The sequence below is a fragment of the Psammomys obesus genome, unplaced genomic scaffold (genome assembly GCF_907164565.1).
Source record: "Psammomys obesus unplaced genomic scaffold, mPsaObe1.curated_primary_1811, whole genome shotgun sequence".
Taxonomy (NCBI): domain Eukaryota; kingdom Metazoa; phylum Chordata; class Mammalia; order Rodentia; family Muridae; genus Psammomys; species Psammomys obesus.
The window spans coordinates 21,276,760-21,295,328 of NW_026596091.1; positions in this window are offsets into that span (position 1 = coordinate 21,276,760).

The following is an 18,569-nucleotide window of genomic DNA, read 5'->3' on the forward strand; positions in this document are numbered from 1 at the left end:
ACCATCATATTCAATTTACTTATCTTAAAAATTAATAACTTGCATGAAATCACTGTGTCTATCATATTGAACGTTTTGAACACAAAAAGTACTCCTGTAGAGCTTTGTGACCACATTTACGTCCTGAATTCTGTTATAGTCACATATTAGAATTGTGATTTTTCTGACATATTACTTTGACTAGGACAGAAATTGAGTTGTTGAGGAAAGTCTCAGCACACCTGTTTCTAATTAAGAGATGGTAACTGCTGCTAAGTCCTCTGTCTATGTTACATGGACTCTGGAGACCATGTCATATTTTTATCCTCTGACTTACTCCAGAACCAGTCAGGAGGGAGGGTCTTCAGCCAGCTTGCAAGGGATTCTCCTAGCAGGGAATCACACCCTTCAACAGCGCCCAAACCATAATTGAGATTTCCTGGCAAAGTCCTTCTGTTGAGACTCAAACCCTGAGAAACCTTGCAGGAGAGAATTTTCATTGATTTCAGATGTTCTTAATTCTCCATAAAAGTTGAGAGTAGTTTGTAAGTTGGCTAGTATCTTAAGAAAGTCACCTACTAGATTGGACCAGTTGCTGGTAGGGGAAAAGCCTGTACTGTACTCTTTTTTTTATGTGAAAGAAAGTATCTTTCCTTCATACTGCTTTAGATGTCTATTACTGAACAGAGAAGGACATTCAGACAGGATGAAGGAAATTCATTTTTGCTGATTTTTTTTTAGTGTAGCAAATCTGTGTTCTTTTAGGGAATAGAAACAGACAGAGAATGATTAGGAATCAGACACTCTAAAATTCTTCAGTGGGAACTGTGTGATGCGATGTGACAGAGTGTCAGTAATACCTACAGTGAGATCTGTATTTATGAGCAGAATTCTCTGCTGGGTTACAGTTGGAGTTTTCTGACATATCCAGAACTAAATGTTCTTAGGAAGAATTGCATTCACTTGATATCTTAGTAGATATTCTCTAAAACATTTTATATGAAAGAAAAGAACAATAGTAATCTTTAAAGAGAAGGTCACACTGAATTATTAAATATAGTCTGAATTTATTTTTTTCAGTACTGCAAATATCATCAGTAGTACTTGGAAACTTATACTATTAATCTTTTAGAAGAAAAATAAACATGAAAGAGAATAATAATCACTACAACAACACAAGTTTGTGGAACAAACACTTTATATAAGAGCTACATAACATTTTAACAGCAAGAAATTAAAGACCTCACAATAAGCCCTTTTCTTCAGCTGATACTATTTTTTTCTTGCTACCATATATATATATATGTATATATATATGTATACCATATATACATATATATGTATATATATAATCATATATATATATATTAACAACTTAGAGAAAAGTTTTATTCCCATAACATGTAGTTAGTAGGTCATTTTGAAATGGCCACCTGCCTAAGCCAGTAGATAATACTATTTATGGTTATTCTCTGTTTCTTAACCCACATGTTGAGTATGGAAGGAACACACTATTTCAAGTAACATTATGTTGATGAGGATAGAATAGTGAAAGCAAATAGAAAATATACTGTTTGTTATTCTTCGGTTGAAAGCCAAGAATATTTACCTAAAAGATTTTTTTAAGATTAAAAAGCTCTGTCGCACATACTATATATATTATGTGCATTTTCCTCATTAATATATGTTTGAAATATATTGAACTTCTAAATTTTGGTATATCAGAATGCTTGTTGTCTTTACAATATAAACCTGTACAACTTAACAAAAAAGACAAGTTGAGAGGGGAAAGATAGAAAAATGGCTACCACTACACTTTGGCTTTCTCTTTCCACACTTGCATTATTTTGTTAATATTGTTAATTATTACTTATTTCGCATAATATACAGTGGCTTTGCATAAATATTTGAAATTGATACTGATTCAACTGAGATATTATTGGATATGGTGAATATAGATTCTTCATAAAAGTCTGTAATGGTGACACAGATGTAACTGGATCTTTGCTTGTAGAGAAGAAATGTGGGCATAAGTTGTAAGAGACATTTACTCTCTCTAGTGCTATGTGTATGTGTATGTGTGTGTGTGTGTGTGTGTGTGTGTGCGTGTATGTAAAGCATCATGTGTGTTCGGTTGCCTGTGGAGGGCAAAGGTCGAACTCATTTTTTTTTTTTTTTTGATAATAAAGTAACTCTACAAAAACTTCAAGAATACTCTTGTATCTGTCTCTCCAGAATCTGGGATGACAAGATGTGCTAACTGTGAGCTTCTGATCACATCCTTTCAGCATCTCATTAAGATATAACCTCACTTTTAAACACTTGTTTAAAAACATTGAATTATATGTATATTGTTAATTTGTTAACATTGAACTTTTGTACCTTAGCAATATAAATCAAAACTGTATGTAGCTTATTTACCAAATATATATTCTCTGCTCTGTATGATACAGAATAGCTGTTTACTGCTTAGTAAACACAGATAAATAGAAAATGACACTTCATTTGCATTTTAACAGAAAAATCATCAAGAAAACACATAAAATAAGACAAATGTTGCACTGAATATCTAAGAATAAACTGTTAATTTTTTTGTTATGAAATGTGTATCAAGAAGGCATAGTTACTATGTTCCATATCAGTGGGAAATGTCTCAACAACTAAAAATTTCTTTATAATTCACAAATATGTTAGTAACCATCAAAGTGACATAAATATTGACTTCCAGTTACAAAGAAGCAAATTTTAATATGTAATCTGTGAGAAAATTAATATATTGCATTTACCATGCAGTTCTATTTCCAATAGATAGTTATACCAGAATCTTGATTATATTTTTGAGTCTTCAGATGTTATGACTTTAAAAAATATAACTTGGAAAGAATGTAAGACTTCCCAGTGAAAATATGTGCCTCCCCTTTTATCATCACTGTAAGAATAGGTACAGATTTGGATAAAGGATTGAGACTGATTTCCATTCTCTAGAAATACACCTCCTTAAGGAAATTTGTCCTTTCAATAGAATTCTCTGCAGTATAATGAACAATGTCAGCAACAAGAGCAAATAGACATTTTTCACTTTATATTTTCCTGGTTAAGAAATCCATATTCTTAATGCAAGAAATTATATAGTTTCTATAGTTTTACCTAATAAAATGGCTCCTTGACATTTAGAATGTCTCCATGTAGCTTTTAATAAATCTGCATGTGGAGAGGCTTTCCTCCAGGGGATAGTGGTGTATGTGATAGCTCTTTATGTTTCTTTCATTCGTGAAAACAGCACAGATGTTGTAGAACACAAAGTATCATAAGGACAAGACACATTGTGGTGATACAATGCAGGGCCATGTTCCTAGAGGGAATACTAGCACACAGAACATCTTTTTGTTTGCTTTATTATTTTTGTGAGTGATTTAAGATTGACACCTTAATTACCAAACCATTCCTTTCTGTCTTCTTGAAGGATTCAAAGTGGAGAAATTGATAAAGTAGAAAGTTTTTGACAATGTCTAAATTCAGTGAAAGATGCGATGGGACACATCCAAAGAAAACTTTTAGTTTGTAAACTCATCATCCCTTAAATATTATCCAAACCTGACAGTTCAAAATGACATTTTAATTTGGGGCTGTTTTCCATACTATGTAAATTCAAAAGCACTAATCTGACAGTAGTCACATTTAACTTTCATGGAGTTATTCAATGTGTATGAGTGTTTATGCCTACATATATTTTTGTGTACTATGTTCATGCCTGGTGTCAAAGAGGTCAGAAGAAGGCCGTCGATCGCCCAGAATTTCAGATAAGCATAATTTTGCACCACGTGTTATTGCCAGGAATTAAACCTGGATCTTTTGCAAGAGCACTCAGAGTTCATGACAACTGATGATCACGTAGAATAGTGAAACATGCGATATTTAGGTGTTAAGTAGCAAAAATGTGCTGGCTGGTGTTTATCTCTCAGCTCCCCAGACACAGACTCAGAACTTCAGAACCCTTAGGAATGTTAGAATTTGCCAATTTTTGTGATGTGAATATCTCATTAAATCAAAGCTGTCAACATATCACCTAGGGTGAACTGTATAGGGAAGAATGTACAGGCATAATAAGCTCTGAAGAACTCAGAAAACTTGACTCTAGCTCATCACTGTTTGTATATATTTATATTTTAATTTCACAAACTGAAAAGTTTCATCAATCTATTTCTGTAATTATGCTTTTAAGGCATATATCCTATGTTGTATTAATATATTTTCTTTCTTTTTTTTTTTAATCTTTTATTTTTTTTATTAATTACACTTTATTCATTTTGTATCCCTCCATGAGCCCCTCCCTCCTCCCCTGCCGATCCCACCCTCCCTCCCCTTTCTGCATGCATGCCACTCCCCAAGTCCACTGATAGGGAAGGTCCTCCTCTCCTTCTTTCTGATCTTAGTCTATCAGTTCTCATCAAAAGTGGCTGCATTGTCCTCTACTGTGGCCTGGTAAGGCTGCTCCCCCCTCAGGGGGAAGTGATCAACGAGCAGGCCAATCAGATTATGTCAGAGGCAGTCCCTCTTCCCATTACTATGGAACCCACTTGGACACTGAACTGCCATGGGCTACACCTGTGCAGGGGTTCCAGGTCATCTCCACAAATAGTCCTTGGTTGGAGTATGAGTCTCTGGGAAGTTCCCTGTGTTCAAATTATCTTGTTCTGTTGCTCTGCTTGTGGAGTTCCCGTTCCCTCCAGCTCTTACTATTTCCCACTTCTTACATAAAATTCCATTCACTCTGCCCATCAGTTGGCCATCAGGCTCAGCATCTGCTTTGACAGTCTATACTGCATAAGCTTTCAGAGGCCCTCTGTGGCAGGTTTCAAGGTTGTTTCCTGTTTTCTTCTGGCTTTCAGAGGCCCTCTGTAGCGGGTTCCGAGGTTGTTTCCTATTTACGTTTTCTTCTGATGTACATCCTCTTTGCCTTTCAGGATGGGGATTGAACATTTTAGTTAGGGTCCTCTCTTTTGCTTAGTTTGTTTAGATGTACAGCTTTTAGTGGGTTTATTGTATATTGTATGTTTATATGAGTGAGTATATACCGTGAGTGTCTTTTTGCTTCTGGGTCAACTCACTCAGGATGATCCTTTCCAGGTCCCACCATTTACCTGCAAATTTCATGATTTCCTTATTTTTCATTGCTGAGTAATACTCCATTGTATAGATGTACCACAGTTTCTGCATCCATTCTTCAGTTGAGGGGCATCTGGGTTGTTTCCAGCTTCTGGCTATTACAAATAAAGCTGCTACAAACATGGTTGAACAAATGTCCTTGTTGTGTACTTGCGCCTCTTTTGGGTATATGCCTAGGAGTGGTATGGCTGGATCTTGAGGAAGCGCTATTCCTAGTTGTCTGAGAGAGCGCCAGATTGATTTCCAGAGTGGTTGTACCAGTTTACATTCCCACCAGCAGTGGAGAAGGGTTCCCCTTTCTCCACAACCTCTCCAGCATGTGTTGTCCCTTGAGTTTTTCATCTTGGCCATTCTGATGGGTGTAAGGTGAAATCTCAGGGTTGTTTTGATTTGCATTTCCCTAATGGCTAATGAGGTTGAGCATTTCTTTAAGTGCTTCTCTGCCATTCGATATTCCTCTGCAGAGAATTCTCTCTTTAGCTCTGTTCCTCAAAAGTTGATATTCTTGTAGGTTAACTGATATGTTTTTAAATATGTGTTATTTGTTTCTTGAGAATTTCATACATTTAATTTTAATTGTATTCACTCCCCTTTTCCAAGTCTTCTAAAACCAACTCCTGCCTCCTTCCATAATCAACCTACTTAATGTCCTTTTTTATTTAAATTTAAGCATTGGAGTCCAATCAGTGAACCTGATATACTTTTAGGTATGTAGCCATCCACTCAAATGTGTTTTACCTAACAGGGACATACCCTTAAAGAAAATTAACTCTTCCTTTCCAATATATTGTCAATTACCAATAGCTCTATAATCAAGACTTTATTTCATTCCTATCTCTCTTAATGCTGGGATTTAGCCTGGCTTGAAATTGTGCAGGTATTATGTGTGCTCACACTATTAGAAATGCTGTGTTTATATGTGTTTATATAGCCCTCCTGTGTCTGGAGGGCTTCCTTTTAGTCTTCCAATTTCTATGACTCTGTCATTTTTTCTTCTCCCACTTCTACAGTGAAAAGGGGGTATGTTATAGCTGCCTGTCTTAGTTAGGGTTTTCATTGATGTGAAGTGACACCATGACCAAGATAAGTCTTATAAAAGAAAAATGTAATTGAGGCTGCCACAGAGTTTCAGAGGTTCAGTCCATCATCATGACGGTGCAAAGCATGGCAGCATTCAGGCAGACATGGTGCTGTAGAAGGAGCTGAAAGTTCTACAACTCAACCTGAAGTAAACAGAAGACTGTGTACTACACTGAGAGTAGCTTGAGTATATATGAGACCTCAAAGCCTGCCTACACAGTGATGCACTTCTTCCAACAAGGCCACACCCACTTTAATAAGGCCACATCTCATAACAGTGCTACATCCTGTGGGCTAAGCATTTAAACACATGAGTTTGTAGGGCCTATTCAAACCACCTATTAAAACCACCACATTTTCCCATTAAGGTCTGAGCTTATTGCAATGTCTTATCGTCTGCAGCATGACTATTTGTGGGTCATTATTAACTACCATTTACAATAAACATAAACCTCTCTGTAATGAAAGTCTGCTTCATGGGTATAATGATAAGTTATTAGGAGTAAGAGTCACATCATGTCACTTTAGCAGAGTAATAGTCATATGTTTTGCCCTAAGACCTAAGTCCTCTCTAGCCACAAGTTCTCAACCATAATGATAGTGCCAGCTGTGAGATCCATCTTGTGTATTAGACTGAATATAATCAGAAAGTGGAGGTTAAAATAGTTCAGGAACAGTTGGGGAAGGGAAAATTCAATGGAGAAATGATAGAGCAAAGTGATATAAAAAGGGGTGGAGAATAATGGAACAGGAAAAATTTATATGAGGTAGAAGAATAAGAAGACAGAATAAAGGAGGGAGTATGAAGGGTACAGTTTTAGTTGTCATTCTATCTCCATAAAAAGACATCAGGACCCAGCATATATAGAAGAATGAGCTTATTGGGGCTTATGGTTTGAGAGGGTGTGGTGATTACCATTATAACAAGGTATATGGCAACATACAGATAAGCATGGCACTGGAGCGGTTGTATCTAAAATTCTGATTTGTAACCACAAGGCAAAAAGACCTGAGACTGGCATAGATTTTGAAATTTTATGCCATCCACAGTGACACACCTCCTTCATCAGGACCACACCTTCCAACCTCCCCTAACAGTTCCGCCAACTGGAGACAATGAAGTCAACTAAATGTGCCTGTAGGAGTAATTCTCATACAAACCACCATACATAACTAATACTGAAGACCTTCTATAAAATCTTATGAAAAGCCAATATTGAAGGAACTTCTAAGTTATAAATATATATATTAGACATAAAATATAGGATAAGCCTACTAAAAATCTGTGCACCTAAAGAAACTAATCAAGAAGGAAGTCTCTGGCTAAAATGCTCAATCACCATTCAGAAAGGCAAAGAGGATGGACATCAGAAGAAGAAGAAAACAGGGAACAGGACAGGAGCCTGACACAGAGGGCCTCTGAAAGGCTCTGCCCTGCAGACTATCAATGCAGATGCTGAGACTTATGGCCAACCTTTGGGCAGAGTGCAGGTAATCTTATGAAAGAAGTGGGAAACAGTAAGATCTGGACAGGACAGGAACTCTACAAGGAGAGCAACAGAACCAAAAAATCTGCATACAGGGGTCTTTTCTGAGACTGATACTCCAGCCAAGGACCACGCGTGGTGGAGATAACCTAAGAACCCTGCACAGATATAGCCCATGGCAATTCAGTGTCCAAGTGAGTTCCATAATAATGGGATCAGGGACTTCTCTGGCATGAACTGATTGGCCTGCTCTTTGATCACCTCCCCCTGAGGGGGGAGCAGCCTTACAAGGCCACAGAGGAAGACAATGCAGCCAGTCCCGATGAGACCTGTTAGACTAGGATCAGAAGGATCCTAGAGAGAAGGACAGAGAGGAGGACCTCCTCTATCAGTGGACTTGAGGAGAGGTTTGCGTGGAGAAGGGGGAGGGAGGGTGATATTGGGAGGGGACAAGGGAGGGGGTAACAGGGGGGTATGCAAAGTGAATAAAGCATAATTAATAAACATTTTAAAAAATAAAATAAAAATCTTGAACAAAAAAGAAAGTTTAAGTGGAATTACCTAATAAGTATAAAGCCTCATTTACACACCATAGGCTAAGGAGTAAAAACTCAAGTGCCAGAAACTGGTTATCTCTTTTGGCGTTGAGGTCATTGTGGTCTCACAGATCCCGAAATATTATAGAGTACTGAGATTGTTCTTTGTTATTATCCAGAACCTGATACTGGGAGCCTGCTGCTGCAGACACCCCATACTTGAGTCATATAACATGAAAAATTCAAACTGCTATTAAGACCTCATCTTTACTGGCTAGCTTTCAAAGTTTTGGAAGATGATATTTATACAACCGGAAGATCAAAAATTACATATTTTATTCATCTATAAACACTATGAACTATAACAATGACCCACCTGGCAAGATATGCCATTCATGTGTGCAATAGTTACACGAGTGTCAGAGAGATATTTTCTTAATTTTTTGTGTTTTTTTTATCATTATTTAACTATTGTAATTATTATGCATTTTAATTTATAACCATCAGGTGTGACATATGAATGATTAATCTTTTTCAACTCCATATAGTCCATTAGATATCTTGATTGAAGAACTTCTTTTCTTAATTTTTTATTTAACTTTTATTAATTACACTTTATTCATTTTGTATCCCCCCATAAGCCCCTCCCTCCTCCCCTCCCAGTCCCACCCTTCCTCCCTTTCTGCATGCATGCCCCTCCCAAAGTCCACTGATAGGGGAGCTCCTCCTCTCCTTCTTTCTGATCTTAGTCTATCAGTTCTCATCAGAAGTGGCTGCATTGTCAGGGTTGTAGGTTATCTCCATGAATAGTCCTTGGTTGGAGTATGAGTCTCTGGGAAGTTACCTGTGTTCAAATTTTCTTGTTCTTTTGCTCTCCTTGTGGAGTTCCTGTCCTCTCCAGCTCTTACTATTTCCCACTTCTTACATAAAATTCCATTTACTCTTCCTGCCAGTTGGCCATCAGGCTCAGCATCTGCTTTGACAGTCTGCACAGCAGAGGCTTTCAGAGGCCCTCTGTGGCAGGTTCCGAGGTTGTTTCCTGTTTTCTTCTTCTGGCTTTCAGAGGCCTTCTGTAGCAGGTTCGTAGGTTGTTTCCTGTTTAACTTTTCTTCTGATGTCCATCCTCTTTGCCTTTCAGCATGGGGATTGAACATTTTAGTTAGGGTCCTCTCTTTTGCTTAGTTTGTTTAGATGTACAGATTTTAGTGGGTTTATTCTATGTTGTATGTTTATATGAGTGAGAATATAGCATGTGTGTCTTTTTGCTTCTGGGACAACTCACTCAGGATGATCCTTTCCAGGTCCCACCATTTACCTGCAAATTTCATGATTTCCTTATTTTTTATTGCTGAGTAATACTCCATTGTATAGAAGTACAACAATTTATGCATCCACTCTTCGGTTGAGGGGCATCTGGGCTGTTTCCAGCTTCTGGGTATTACAAACAAAGCTACTACAAAGATGGTTTAGTAAATGTCCTTTTTGTGTACTTGAGCCTCTTTTGGGTATATACCTAGGAGTGATATGGCTGGATCTTGAGGAAGCGCTATTCCTAGTTGTCTGAGAAAGTGCCAGATTGATTTCCAGAGTGGTTGTACAAGTTCACATTCCCACCAGCAGTGGAGAAGGGTTCCCCTTTCTCCACAATCTCTCCAGCATATGTTGTCACTTGAGTTTTTGATCTTGGTCATTCTGATGGGTGTAAGGTGAAATCTCAGTGTTGTTTTGATTTGCATTTCCCTAATGGCTAATGAGGTTGTGCATTTCTTTAAGTCCTTCTCTGCCATTCGATATTCCTCTATAGAGAATTCTCTCTTTAGCTCTGTTCCCCATTTTTAAGTGGATTACTTGGTTTGCTGCTTTTCAGCTTGTTTAGTTCTTTATATATACTTTATATATACTGGATATTAGCCCTCTGTCAGATAAAGGGTTGGTGAAGATTCTTTCCCAATCTGTAGGCAGTCGCTTTGTTTTGATGATGGTGTCCTTTGCTTTACAGAAGCTTTTCAGTTACTTGAGGTCCCATTGATTGATTGTTGCTCTTAGAGCCTGTGCTGTTGGTGTTCTGTTCAGGAAGTTTTCTCCTGTACCAATGAGTTCTAGGGTATTCCCTACTTTTTTTTTCTAGCCGATTTAATGTGTCTGGTTTTATGTTGAGGTCTTTGATCCACTTGAACTTCAGTTTTGTGCAGGATGATAAGAATGGATCTATTTTCATTTTTCTACATGTAGAAGTCCAGTTGGACCAGCACCATTTGTTGAAGATGCTATCTTTTTTCCATTGTATGGTTTTGGCATCTTTGTCAAAAATCAGGTGTGCATAAATGTGTGGGTTTATTTCTGGGTCTTCTGTTCGGTTCCACTGATCCACCATTCTGTTTCTATGAGAGTACCATGCAGTTTTTATAACTGTTGCTCTATAGTACAGCTTGAGATCAGGGATGGAGATACCTCCAGAAGATCTTTTATTGTAGAGTATTGTTTTAGCAATTCTCAGTTTCTTGTTATTCCATATGAAGTTGAGAATTTTTCTTTCTAGGTCTGTAAAGAATTGTGTTGGCAATTTGATGGGAATTGCATTAAATCTGTAGATTGCTTTTGGTAAGATGGCCATTTTTACTATGTTAATCCTGCCAAGCCATGAGCATGGGAGATCTTTCCATCTTCTCATATCTTCCTCTAATTCTTTCTTCAGAGACTTGAAATTTTTTTCATACAAGTCTTTGACTTGCTTGGTTAGGGTTACACCAAGTTACTTTATGTCATTTGTGGCTATTGTGAAGGGTGTTGTTTCTCTATTTTCTTTCTCAGCCCTTTTGTCTTTTGTATACAGGAGTGCTACTGATTTTTTTGAGTTAATTTTGTATCTGGCTACAAAATTTGAAAATCTAAATGAAATGGACAATTTTCTTGATCGATTTGACTTACCAAAGCAAGAGAACGTATTTTAACAATCAATCTTTTTTGTGTTAGAAGTTTTTCAAGTGAAAATGCGCGTGTGTGCCCACACACACACACACACACACACATACACACACACTAACATGGCATGTCTTTTCTAGATGTGCTTGTAGGTGTCTTGGTCAATGTAATAAAAACATGGCTCATTTACCATAAGGATTCTCAATTCAGAAAAATGCTTTAATCACGGTGGTTTGTAGGCAAGTCTGTTCGGCATTGTCTTGGTCAATTATTGATGTAGAAGGGCCCCAGTTATTCAGGTCAGTGCCACCCTGAATTGTATAAGAAAGCATGCTAAGCCAACTATGTAGAATAAGCCAAAACAGAATCCATCTATTACCTCTGCTATGGTTTCCACCTCCCTATATCTGCCTTGAGTTCCTGCCCTGATTTCCTTCAGTGATGAACTGTAGGTAAGCAGAATAAAACCATACTTTGCCAGTTGATTCCAGTCATATATTCCAACAATATAAAGTAGACTGGGACATTGCATATTTACTCAAAATTACTTTTGATAATGGATAAAGTCTCACCTTAATATGACTTTTTACTATAATATTTTTAAATTTAAATTTATTTTTTTATAAGTTATTCACTTTTCACTCCGATTGTAGCCCCCTCCCTCATCTCCTTTCTGCCCCACCCTCCTTCTCTCTTCTCCCCATTCTCCCACCCAATTTCTCAGAAAGGGGGAGCCCTCCTACTCTATGATCTGACACCAGCCAATAAAGTCTAACCAGAACTGTCTGCATCTTCTTCTGTGGCTTGGCAATGCACCCCCTCACTTGAGGAAAGTGATCAATGACAGGGAACCGAACCATGTCAAGACAGCTCTTGCACCCTTTACTAGGAACACACATGAAGGCAGTACTTCCTATTGGCTAAATCCCAGCAGAGGATAAGGTTCTCTTCATACATGGTCCTTGGTTGGTGCATCAGTTTCTGCAGGCCCCAATTGTCTCCAATTGGATGGCTTTGTTTGTCTCCTTGTAGAGCTCCTGTCCCCTCCAGGTCTTTCTAACTCCCTCTTCTTCCATAAGATTCTCAGCACTCTTCCCAAAGTTTGGCTATGAGTTTCAGCATCTGTTTCAATACTCTGATGGGTAGAGTTTTTCAGAGGCCCTGTGTGGAAGACTCCAGTCCTGTTTCCTATCTTCTACTTCCGATGTCTACCCTGTTTGTCCTTCTGAATAAGGATTAAGTCGCTTCTCTAGCGTTCTCCTTCTTGCTTACCTTTTTTAGGACTATAGATTTTAGTATGATTATTGTATAATTTATGTCTAATATCACTTATAAGTGAAGAAAAATGCAAACATCCATATGTATCACCCAGCACAAATCTAAAGTGAAAGTGGATCAGAAAAACTACACACACCAAATCTGTTATAAGAAAAAGTGAGGAAGAGCCTTGAACTTATTGGCACAGGGGACAACTTCCTGAACAGAACACCAACAGCAAGGCTCTAATATCAACAATAAATAAATGGGACCTCATTAAACTGAAAAACTTCTGTAAAGCAAAGGACACTGTCATCAGAACAAAATGACAGGCTACACATTGGGGAAAAGATCTTCACCAATTCCACATCTGTTAGAAGGTAATATCTACAATATATAAAAACAAGAAGTTTAACACCAAAAAAAATCAAGTAATCCAATTATAAAAATATTTACTATATATAAAATTAAATTTTGACAATTTGAACACATTCCAAACATGAAAAATGAAAATTAAATATTATATTTTATTTTTGATGCCAATGCATATAAATATATAGACATATACATATTTATATACATAAATATATATACAATATATGCATATACAAAAACATATATATGTATAAACATATATATTTATGTATAAAACGATTTCATTGCTTTCTTCAGGTTTATGGTCACCAAAATCACATTTAATCTCTTCATTGTGTTATGATAACTTTCTTTAATGATCATCTATCTTTTTCCATACTCTAGAACTTGCATTACGGACTCAGACACAAGCTCAATGTGATTGCACATGAAGTTCATTTGCAGTTACGGCTTTACTAGGAGTTATATCATCCTTATATGTGAGATGTACTGGAAGCACCCACCATCAGTATTACAGTTTTTTCAATTATAAACAGAAGACACAGGGCCCAGCATCTTGCTCTTTTGGTCTCTCACTCTTTTCAAAACACCATATTTTTTCTTTATGTACATGTTTTCTAACCTTTTAAAAAATCATAAACTATGTTAGTTTACATTTATATTTCACTCTAGATCCTTTCTTTTGCTTTGGTACTAGTCTTGACACCTATATAAATATGTATATATGTAGTTAATCTAATGTCAGCTGTACAAGTGGGTATTTCTTGTATAAAATATACCTCTTTAGAAGTTGAAATGTGTGTGTAATTCACTAACATTTCATGTATCTACTCAGTTTTAGATATTATAAAGAAAAGATTTTCACTACTCAATCGTATACTTATATTCTTAAAAGAGTCCAAAGTAGTCACTCAACTTTTCACTTTTATTGATTAATGTAGAAGTCACATATCAAAAATTTTATACTATTGTTAAAACATTTAAAGTACATTAAAGAAATTTTATTATAAACTGTAAACACATATATATCATAGATATAATAAGTGTTGGATGTTTTGTGCGATGGCTTATCAAAATTAACAATTGCAGTTGAAAATGTCTATAAGCCATTTGAAGTTTGGAATTTTAAAACTGGCATTCTATGTAGCCAAAAGATAATGGGAATTCTAGACAATATGTTCTGCAAAACTAATGTGATATTCAATAGGGTCCCCATTACGAAATCTATAATCTCGTTAATAAGAATCTAATATCTCATTAATGTGATAAAGTAATTGATAAACAGAACCAGGTGTTGTGGTGTGTTACTCTTTTCCCTGCACACTGGACGGTGGGATGAACAAGAATTCCAATGGCTGTTTGGGCTACAGTGCAAGATCTAGTTACAAAATAAGCAATCAGGCAAACAAAATATCATTTAAAGCAAACATAAGGGGAAAGAAGGTAATAAGCTACTTCATTTTCTAGAAAATAGAAGTGGTGTTTAATGCCTTTAATCTCATTATTCAGAAGGTTGAGGCAGGAGGTTGGCCATTAGTTCAATTAAGTCTGGGTTTGGTAAGAGGATTACATCACACTGAACCATACAGTGGGATTCTGTTACTGCAAAGATATCTAGTGATGATGATCCTCTTCTTCATCATTATATTGATATAAACGAGAATGTTTTAAAAAAGGAGTAAACTAACTTTTCGAGTGTGTGACAGGCTGTTTTCTTAAAGACAACATGATAATGTATTTCTCTTTAAGCATGATAGCTAAGATGGTTCATAAACTGCAAACGAAGCATGATAAATGTATTAATGCTCAATCTATTTTGGGTAACATTTGTACACTTTGATAGCACTTGTAAATTATGTGTTATGCAATATTAGCACACCTATCAAGATGGTGTTTATAGTGAATTAGTAATAAGGGTTACATTGGTTTGCTTTGTTTTTAGAACTATTTTTGTTTTATAAGTAGAGTGTATTCCTTGTGTAAGTGCATTATGTCCACATACTGCCCAAATACATTACAGGAGGGCACTGGAATCCCTTCAGCTATAGTTACATACAGTTGTAAGAGGCCATATTGGTGCTAGGAGATAAACCTGGATCCTATGAAAGAGCAGCAAGTTTTCTTAACCACTGAGCCATGTCTACTTTCTCACAAGGTTTTCATGTTTCCCCTAAACCAACTAAACTGGGCAATTTGTCAACAATACAGATCACTTCCAAGTGGAAAGTTTTTATCAATTCCCATTCAACTTCTCTTTCTCAAGGAATTATAACAGCTTTCAAGTGGTCACAATTCATATTGTTGTAAATTCTGTTAAAAAGTTAGATATGTCAAGAAAATTAAAAGTGTATTGCATAGAACATCTCTTTGAATCATACCCTATGACTTTTTCCTCATGGAGAAAGGACTTAGCAAGTAAAATATAAAACTTATGTCCAACATATTTATCGAGACATTTAAAATATTATTGTATGAATTTTGGAAATTTCACTACAGGTTTAATTCATTGAAAAAAAGCAGTGTTGAAATTTTACAAAGCTATTTAAAGAAAATATATTGTAAACATTTTAGAAACAAAATGGAGGTTTGCATATTTCCATTCAAGTCACATGGAAAAGATAGTTTTGTGTTACAGTAATATATTTATTAGAAAATGCATATGGTAATACTATAGTTAGTGCATGTGAAAATAACTTGCAATTGTAAAGATATTACATGTATTTATAAATATATATCACTTATTTAGTATAAATATGCATATATACATACACATACATGTATACAATATATTTCACACATAAGATACACATAAACTTAAACACCTGTCCATGTGAAATACATTTTCTTTGGAGGTTAGAGTTTAAAAAGATAAACTGAATTTATTATGAAGTAAATGTATTAAAAGCATCTTTTCTTTTTGGTGGCTTCAATTTAAATAATGTATGATTCAAAATTCCCAGAGAATATTCAAATGAAACGATCTGACCAAATGTTGCTATTAATCACAAAAAGATGCTTAAGAGACCAAATCAGTCTTCATGAACTCATAAAAGTCCATGTGACTGGAATGATTCTTGCTGCAGGTTTAGATAAACCGCTGCTCTTATCTCTGTGATGAGGTTCAGCAAGAAAGCACAATGGAGCATAAAAATAACACATTAATCTTGAAAGAGCCTGCCGTCATTCATAAAGACTCATTAGAACCCTCCCATTTGCTTCCCTTTTTCTCATCTGTATCTTATCCACATATTAGGCAAGCATGACCTTTATCCAGAAAGTTAATCTCATATTATTTGTCTTATGCATAAAGCATGCGATAAAGCCTTAAACTAAAACCTGTATACACATCTAAGTAAATATAAAATTTTAATGGCCCCTTATTATGAGACCACTGTATTCAAAATGTAGACATTTATGGTTAAAAGTGCATCAAAGTTATTATATACTTAATACAGACATAAATATTTAAAATGTCAAAATTATTAGAAGCACAAACCTTTTTTTTTTTTTTTACCTAAGAAAAGATTATGAGTTTGGTGTTTTCAGAAAGGATTGTTTCCAGTACTCAGAGACTGAGACAAGAAAATCATGAGTTCAAGACCAGTTCTGGCTACAAAAGTAGATAATGGAGAAACACAAACAATAAGAGCACACATTTAGATTCACAAACACATGAGCATGTACACCCATCCACCCCCCCACCACCACTTATCACTTATAAATAAATCACTGTGTGCAATTAAATTTCTTTTTTAAAGGTGAAAATTGAAAGCAAATATAGGTACAGGAACTAGGAGATTTCAGATAATGAGAATAAAAACACTGGATAGAGAATGAGAATATGGAGCCAAAGTTTATCAAGAAAGAATTATTTCTGTCCAGTCTTAGTAATTGTGACTAGAAGAGAATTCACATCTAGGACTGCCAAGTGTCTCAGGTTTTCAAGATAAATCAACATTTTCTCCTTAGAGTTCAAATTTTCAAATTTCATTAAACTGGAAACATTTAATATATATATAATGTTTCCAGTTTAATATATATATTATAATATATAATAGAATATATTAAATATATTCTATATATATTATATTATATATATATCTATATTGATATATTCTATTATATATTATAATATATATTATATATATATTTATTCTAGTTTAGGATAATCCTACTGCCTCTTTCTATATTTCTATATTTCCATCACCAATGACATTATATTACAAAAGCAAAACTTTCACTGAGAATTCTCTACAAGCAAGTGTATTTAAAGTATTCTATCATATGCTTTAACTTGTTCAATATCTTTTAAAAATTAATTTATGTTTATCAATTACAATTTATACATTTTGTAGTCCAACTGGAGCCCCCTCCTACTTCCTCTCTCAATTCCACCCTTCCTCCTTCTTTTCCTTCCATGCCCCCCCACCCCCAGTCCACTGATAGGGGCAGTCCTCCTCTCCTTCCATCTGTCCCTAGCCTATCAGGTCTCTTCAGGAGTGGCTTCATTGTCTTGCTTTGTGGCCTGGGAGGGCTACTCCTCCCTCAGGGGAAGGTAATCAAAGAGCCAGCCACTAATGTCAGAGACAGCCCCTTTTCCCCTTACTAGGGTACCCACTTAGATAATGAGCTGCCATGGGCTACATTTGTGCAGTGGTTCAAAGTTATCTCCATGCATGGGCCTTGGTTAGAGTATCAATCTCAGAAAAGTCCCATGTGCCCAGATGTTTTGGTTCCGTTGCTCTCCTTGTGGAGCTCCTGTCTCCTGCAAATCTTTCATCCCCCCCCACTTTCATGATTCCCTGCACTCTGCCCAAAGTTTGGCAGTGAGTATCAGCATCTGATTTAATACTGGGCAGAGTCTTTCAGAGGCCCTCTGTGATAGGCTCCTGTCCTGTTCCCTGTTTTTCTCCCTCTTCCAATGTCTGTCCCGTTTGCTTTTCTGAATCAGGATTTATCATCTTACCCATGGTCCTCCTTCTTGCTTAGCTTCTTTAGGTATGTATACAGATATTAGTATGTTTATTCTATATTATATGACTAATATCCACTTGTGAGAATATACCATGTGTCTTTCTGCTTCTGGTATACCTTACTCAAGATGATCTTTTCTAGTTCCCACCATTTGCTGCAAATTTCAAGGTTTCCTTGTTTTTAATTGCTAAGTAGTATTCAATTGTGTAAATATACTACAATTTCTGCATTCATTCCTCTGTTGAGGGACATCTGGGTTGTTTCCAGATTCTCTCTGTTTTGAATAAAGCTGATACTAACATGGTTGAGCAAATGTTCTTGTTTTTATACTTGAGCGTATTTTGGATACATGCCTAGAAATTTTTATAGCTGGATCTTGAGGTAGCACTGTTCCCAATTTTCTTAGAAAGCATCAGAATGATTTCCAAAGTGGTTATACATTCCCACCACAATAGAGAAAGGCTCCCCTTTCTCCACATCTTCTCCAGCATGTTATGTCAGTTTTTGATATTACCCATTCTGACAGGCATACGGTGAAATCCCAGGGTCATTTGGATTTGTATTTCCCTGATGAATAAGCATGCCAAGCATTTCTTTAAGTGTTTCTTTGGCATTTGATTTTCCTCTATTGAGAATTCTGTATTTAGCTCTGCACCCTGTTTTTTTTTTTTAATAGGAATACTTGATTTGTTGCTTTTAACTTCTTAAGTTCTTTCTATTTTCTAGATATCAGCCCTCTGTCAGGTATAGGGTTGGTGAAGATCCTTTCCCAGTCTGTAGGTTGTTGTTTTGT